This window comes from Macaca mulatta, chromosome 6 (assembly GCF_049350105.2).
Source record: "Macaca mulatta isolate MMU2019108-1 chromosome 6, T2T-MMU8v2.0, whole genome shotgun sequence".
NCBI lineage: Eukaryota > Metazoa > Chordata > Mammalia > Primates > Cercopithecidae > Macaca > Macaca mulatta.
The window spans coordinates 96,769,628-96,777,457 of NC_133411.1; positions in this window are offsets into that span (position 1 = coordinate 96,769,628).

Sequence of the window (7,830 nt, forward strand, 5' to 3'; positions counted from 1 at the left end):
CTTCTGGATATTCTGCAGTGTAAAAGTTTCTCAGCTTTTCCCACGTCAGCAAAAAAGAATCTGGCTTTCTAGGTTTGCTGAGTCAGTATTATTCATTCATCTGCCTTCAAGCTTCCAAAATTTTTGCTATTCCTTTCTCCTCCATTCTTTTTGTCCTTGCTGGTACGTACCTTTTGAAAAATAGCCCTTTACTGTCATCTTAGGGAGTAAAAGTATATGTGTCTACTTGAACTCGACTTATACATTTTCTCTTTCCCTCTCTCTCATTTTCACACACACATACTTTTTAAAATGTAGGTAGAATATTCTACCAAAAGAAAATAAGTGTCTTTCCCACCCCTGTCTGTCAGCCATCAGTTGCCTCTTTGCCTCCAATCCCAAGCAGGTAATCACTTTTATTAGTTCTCTATGTGTTCTTCAAGAGTTTCTTTATGTACATAAGATGAAATATAAATATATATTCTTATTGCTCCCTTTTTACACAAATAGATTATTATAAGACTGTTCTGCATTTTGCCATTTTCATCTAATATTGCTTGAAGCTCTTTGCATATCAGTATAGACCTCTTTCTCATTCTTTTTAATAGCTGTATAGTATTCCAATTAATCAGCCTCCTATCAAGGGACATTTGATTTGTTTCCAATTTTTACTATAAAAAACCTGTAATGAATAGTCTTAAACATAAACAATTTTGCATGTATACAAGTATATCCATAAGCTAAATTCCAAGAGATCTGTTAGATCAAGTGGTGTAGGCATTCATAATGTTACCAATTGCCCTCCGTGGGAGTTGTACCAATTTGTAATGCCAGCAGTGGATGGATTCTGGTTTATTTCCCCTCCTCCTTGCATTTAACAGAGTATATTACAAAATAATTGAATAAGTAAAAGTGGTACCTCAGTGTACTTTAATTTTGCATTTCATTAGTATGAGTGATTTCATATGTCTAATATAAATTTTTATTTCATTATGATTGAACTTTATTCAGTTCTTCATAATATAGAGTTAATAATTTTATTTGGAGAAAAAAGTAGTGTGTGTATTTATGTATCTGTGTGTGTGTGTACATGTAACCAAAAGTTCAAAGGCATTATTACACCTTGCTTGGCCAAATGTGTAACTGCAGTATATATATTAAAAAATCTCTTGCTACATCTAAAGTATTGTATTACGTATTTTAGTGTTTATTCAGGACAAGGAAAATTATCCAAACAAGTTATCTGGAACAAGGAATTTATCATGCAGAAGAACATGTCTGGGATAGAAGGCCCATTAACACTCAAATTGTGAGTTCACTAGTCTGGTCTAGGTTGAGAAAGTATGTTAGGAACAATAGCTTGCTCGTATCTGAGATGTGTTAAAATTAACTGTGTTTAATAATATTGGGTTTAGAATCATATGGTAGAAAACACTACATTAGCCGAGTAATGTAATCATTCTCAGCATCAATTTCCTGATCTGAACAATGGACATGGTAATATCTGTCCCACAACGTTTGTAAACATTGTTCACCACTGACACCCGTTAATATAAATCACTTCTAATCAATGAACTCAGAAAGGAGGTAGTCATATGAGTCAGATAAAAACATCTAGAATTTAGAAAATTATACAGCTCTCAGAAAGAGAATATTTGAACAATAAAAAATAAGGAATTTTGAGATATATATGACTATAAATAAATAAAATAGCATCTGATGCTAAGAAAGCATGCATAATCTGAAAGCACAAAATAGAATGTCCTCACAACTAGACGTGAGGCAAAAGGATAGATTTACTAACTTTGTGATTATAGAACTTACCTATTTTGTAATTATAAATAGTATGGTACGAAAATGTTTCATAAAAACTGTAAGCCTTTAAATCTTAGACAAAGCCAGTGGAGTAGGGAATAAGATATACTGAATTAGCAAAATTTAGAAAGATATGTTTTCATGAAAAAGAGTTTTTCCTGCTTTCTGTAGGTAATTATGTAGATATATTAAACAGAAATTCTTCTCAAATAAAGACTGAATTTATATTTTCACTTAATAGTTACTCTACTTAAAAAAAAAAGCTTAACAAATCAAGAAAACCTCATCTTTTATTTATTTTTATATTTTAATTACTATATATAATGTAAAAATAAAATTATACCATGAGAAATACCATTATGTGGAATCTAAAAAGCACTTTTTTCAAACAGGTGTATACACTTAAAAAAAATAAAACTCTAACGTCATGGAACTGTTGTGTAAAACAAATGTTCTTCCTCAGATTCATTTTTTTTGTTGCAGCAATAGGTCCCCCTGCTGGATATTGAAAATATATTTTGTCCTATTTTTCTTTTTCCAAGTCACTATCCTAATTTGAGTAATTAAGTGCCATTCTTCCTTGAAGAAATGAATAAAGAAGTTTAGAAGGCCTGTGGATTGACTGTCATCCCTTCTACAGATGAATTCGTACCTAGTAACATTCATAATTGCAGGAATTAAACGATTCTGCCTAAAAAGAACATTCCCCAAAACATAAAGTCTTAGCTGATAGAGACTAATAAAATTAAATATGCAAAATAATGAAGCTTTTAAAAATCACACTTGTAGATTATAAGAATCTAGTTAATAATTCCTCTTATTGGTCTATATATATTCATGTATACAAGGCAAATGGCTCCTTAACTGGGAAAGAACAATCGTCGTTCATTGAAGACTCACAAGAAAATTACCATATGGAAGTATGAAGAGATACACCTTTCATTGTTGGGTTACATGAGATGATACCTTAACAAGTGACATGTAATGGAAGGAAAAAGTGTGCCAACTTCTATGCATGAATAAAACAGGAGTTCTTGAAGAGAAACCAGAACCACGTGTTCCCAGTCAGTTCCACCAGTGGATGCCCACCCAGAAGCCTAATCACCTTGGAACAATATGGAACCCAGATTTCATTCCATACCCTCTTGAAAAGGAAAGTTCCAGCAGTGTCAGCCTGGGGCAAAAACTGAAATTTAGATGATACTATCTTTTTTTAACTGTTTCCCACACTGTTGAGGTCCTGGAGATCCCAGAACATCCAAGATCTAATTATAGAGTTGCAAATCACTTGAACCTATAGGTCAATAACCACTCCATGGGTCATTTCTCTGGCATCAGTGTCCCACTGCCGCTCACCATTTCCCTGTGACTCCCATAAGTTTCCCCTGCATTAGCCCTAAATCTCTGGCTTCCATGAGGCTTACGAACAACTAAGCAGCTATTGATATGGATGGTGTATTCCTCAACACTTAATTCATCAGAATCCTGTGCAATGTTTTCAGATGGTCAAACACTACAGCAATCTTAATCTCTTTAATTTCATGTTTCTTGATTTTTTTTTTCAGTAAGTAGTATATGGAGTATGTCATTGAACTGATAAGGAGTATGTGAATTAATTTACACTTCAGAAAACTTCTACATCCATACTGTAAGCTGTATTCTAAATCAAGCTCTCCTTTACTTCTAGGCCCTCACTCACCTTTTATTTCATCCTGGGTTCCTAGAACAAATTTCTTGATTATACAGGAGCAATTTGACTGGTCTGTAGACTAACAATATTAAAGTACAGCAGATGTCTTAGCATTTTCCTTCCCCTGTAGTGGTGGGAAGGGCTCCTTTGGGTTCTCATTCCTACTTTAACCAAACATGCTTCTCAGTTAACTCAGCACTTCTCTAATCTTGTGGGAGACAAGGGGGAGAAGGTGAGAGCAAAAGTGGTAAAATGCAGCAATTACTTGATTGGGAGATGAGCCTTGTCCAGGTCTCTGCTATGTTTAATATGGTTAATCTGAACACTCCTCCATCTGACCCCAAATAACTGAAGTTGACTGCATTTGTCTCTTCTTATTTCTATATAGTTTGTGATCTATTATTTCTAATTTAATAATCTTACTGAATTTGTGTTGGAGAAGTCTGCTACAATTCTTTTTTGGGAAAAAAAAGATGTTACATAAAGTATAAATAAAATAGAAACTAAGAACTCTTAAAAAGATTTGCCTTTTCTCTTTTTCACAAGAATTAACTCCTTAGACCCTAAAAGCTGCTAGCAATCAAGTTTAGCATTTTGAAAACAATGTTTTAAAAACCATTGACTTCAATATAACTTAGGTAGAAATATAAACCATGATTTTTAAGCTGATTTCAACTAAATGTTAATAGCATATAATTTATCCATGCTCCCTAAGAATATATTTCCTCCAAATGGACTGAACACTGCCTTGCTCACCTGTTTATGAATACTCCAAAGAAACTAATCTGAGTTTAGAATTTACCCCCAAGCAATATCCTAGCTACCTAGGTCTGGGTACAACCAACAGCTCCTTAGAGGCCCTGAAGACCCCAGAACTTCCAGGATCAGATTGTAGAACTATAGGCACTTGGGCCCACAGGCCAATAATTCAAACTACACAAGAAGTGTAACTATAACAATTAATTTTAATATAACGTCGCAATTCACAAAACACTTTCACAAACATAATTTCATTTAATTTTTCCCCAAACCATATGAAATACAGATTGTTAATTTTCTAGTTTTTAAAAATCTTCTCCAGTTTTGTTTTTCTTGTATCTTTGCTACCATAGTGAAAGCAACCAATTAGATATAAACAAAGTTTTCTTTCACAAGGAAAATTCTTAGAATCCAAATCTTGCTTCTCCCTCTTTGAAAGAGTTATTTTGTTTTTATTGCCAGTGTTGAAAAACATCCCACTATCCCTTAGGACTTAGATTAGCAACAATTATTTCCCAGCAAGACCGGTATAGAGAGTCTCCTGAAAAGCTCAGTTTTGGCCAGCTACTCAGATTTAATGGAACATTTTTAATCTTGATAGGAAAAGGAAAACGTAATCTAGCTTAAAGTATGGTTATATCTACCTGTTTGGCAGGAATCTTAAATGTATAAACTTTCAAAACAATCAAAATGTATATTTTCTTAAAAAATAATAAGCCAACCCCAAACCTTTAACCTGCTGCTAAATTTAAGGAGGTCCTAAATGGTAGGAAATATAATTTGAAGATATTTTTGCCACTTAACATTTAGTTTATGTATATTGAGTGGTCTTTAAAAAGCTTCGTATCAGAAATAGGCTTCCATCAATAAGTCTCTAGAATTTATGCTCCACAACAGTACATGTCTCTGTGCTGTCAAACATACACGGACCTTTTGGAAGACCCTGGAGATAGGCAGTCTAGGTAATACCATACAGTGAAAAGGATTGCCCTTTTCAGAGAGCACAGTGGTGTGTTAGCAAATGTTACAAGCATATTAAAATCAGAAATGTTGGACTCCAAGGATTCTATTAAGTATCTCTTACTTATTTTATTGTAGAATAAAGAAAACCTATTTTAAAATATTCTTAATGAAGTATAAAATGGAGGTAACCCTGCTGCTGTTTGATTCTATAAAATGTCAGTAATATTCCTAAAATCATTATATAATGAAAATATATTTTACATAGTCTCAGAATAGCACAAGACATATAGGTTTCCAGAGTTCTCATGAAAGAGATAATTTGGATTTCTGTAGACAATTAGATAAAATTATTAATAAAAACACCTAGTATTTAGAGTATACCTCACAAAGGTAACTTTTAACATACAATCATAAAGTTCAGATAAACCAGAACCTGGTTTTATTTTAGATTTCATTTGGCAATTTTTCATAGCATCTAGGATGAAGTTTTCAATGCATGGTTTAACTACAGTATATTCTGAATTCAGAATCAGGAAAGGTAAACAAATTATGTATTCCAACTGAAAATCTATTCCAAGAACTCCAAGATGCAACTAAGCTCTCATCCAGTAGGCTACCATATTTCATTCTGAGATGTACTGCTTACAACCCAAATTCTGCACAATTCTAATATTAAAATCACCTTTACTGACCACCCCTCTCCTCCAACCAATGCACCTCAACTGAGACCTACAAGAACTTTGCTTTAAGACTATCAGCTTCAGGTCCACAAACCTTGCTCCCTCCTCCTCTTTGGCTTAATGCTTAAGACCACCCACACAACCTTCTATCAACCATACTTCTAAATCTAAAGTTCCTTTCATTTTAAACAGTCCCTAAAATAAAATCTTCTCCACAAAAATTAAGTGATAAAATGTTTCCCTAAATTTTACCCTCAAAATGAAAATCGTTTGCAAGTCTTCACTACTCAATAATGTGTACTTTCTCAATAAGTATTTGCTTAACACTATTTTTAATGTATTTCTTTTCCAAACTGATTTATTCTTTCAATATGTTGTCTCCACGACTATATAATTACCTAAGATTATAAGCTTTCAGAGGTCTGACACAAAACACTAACTTACATGGAATAACACATAATATAATGCCATGCTAACTTAAACAAACATGTTTCACAAATGTTTTTCAGCTGAGCTCTGAAGCTCAAATTCTCTTTCATGTTTTGTGGTTCTAAAGGTGTGATGTATTACATCTTGAGAGAGTACATAAAAGTCATTGTTAAGAAGACAGCATCAGTTATGAGTGGGCTCTAGAGTAAAAAAACTTGGGATCATATTCCAATTAAGTTACAACCTGTTACCTTCAACATGTTATTTAAACCCTCCAAATGTTTGTAAAAGACAATCCTACAGTATCTACCCCAAAAGGTTATTAAGATTAAAATGTGTAACTTCTCTAAAATAACAGTGGTTACTATTCCCAGAGATCAATCATATGATTTGCCTAGGACAGTTCTGGTTTACATCTGTTATCCTAGTGTAAATAATAGCTCCTCCCTACCCTCTAGCTCCTTCGTTCTCAAAAGTAACCTGGTTCAGATAATAAAATACATAATTAGCTGTGCTAGTTATTGAACTACTTTTTCTCCCCACAACTCCAAACCACTATTCTATACTCAAACTGTGTAATACTAGGGCTAGGACTATGAAAACTACATTTCTCCCTTGCCACCTGAATTTTTGTTAGGCTCCACTAATAGCAGCACTAGAAGATAAAGACATAAAGGCAGGAGAGGGAAAGAATCTTGCTGTTTCCTGTTTGCTTGTTATTCCTGCCAGCATTCCCAGAGCAACAGCTCTTCATTCCAGTAGCGACACTTAGTTCGTCTCCAGCTTTTCTCAGCATTCCCCATACCAGCCTCATCATTCCCTATCTACACTACTACCACTTACCAGTGGCCCCTCCTCAGATGTCTGAGTCCCTGCTCTGCTGAAGCTCTCCCCAAAGTGTCTAGTAACCACAACCTCTATCTCGGTTCCCTAGGCCTAGGGGTGGTAGCTGCCACCTGAAGTTATGTGTCCTTTCTGCTTTTGTTTTGGTTCTCCAGTACCAATGTAACCCATTCCTTATATTACACTGTTAAAATTGTAATACGTTACACATCGTGGTTTTTTAAATTATTTTTTCTTTTTCACATTGGTCATCAGAACATTGTAAATGATCTTTAAAAAACACATCACTATTAAATCCCTAAGAGATTTTATTTCCAGTGACTAGCATCAAAGCTTACCAGGAAACCAGAGTAGCAATGCACTAAGCAAGTTTAGTAGGTAACAACTTTCTCACATCATGAAATGCCACTGCATAGTAAGTAGGATCATAAGGATAAATACGACAAATACCTACTTCCCTCTTTTAACAGAAAAAAATCACTCTTCATACAGTCAACTGCACTAGCCAGTATTTTTTCCTTTCCACTCTACAGTTACTGATTATGAATACTAGAAGAAACAACAATAATTCATATCCTACTGTAAGGCAAGTCTTCCACAAACATAAAGAGCCCAGATGAGCACTCTTCTCTAACCCACAGTAAGAGAAGAAACAAAGGTGCTAGTATCCCA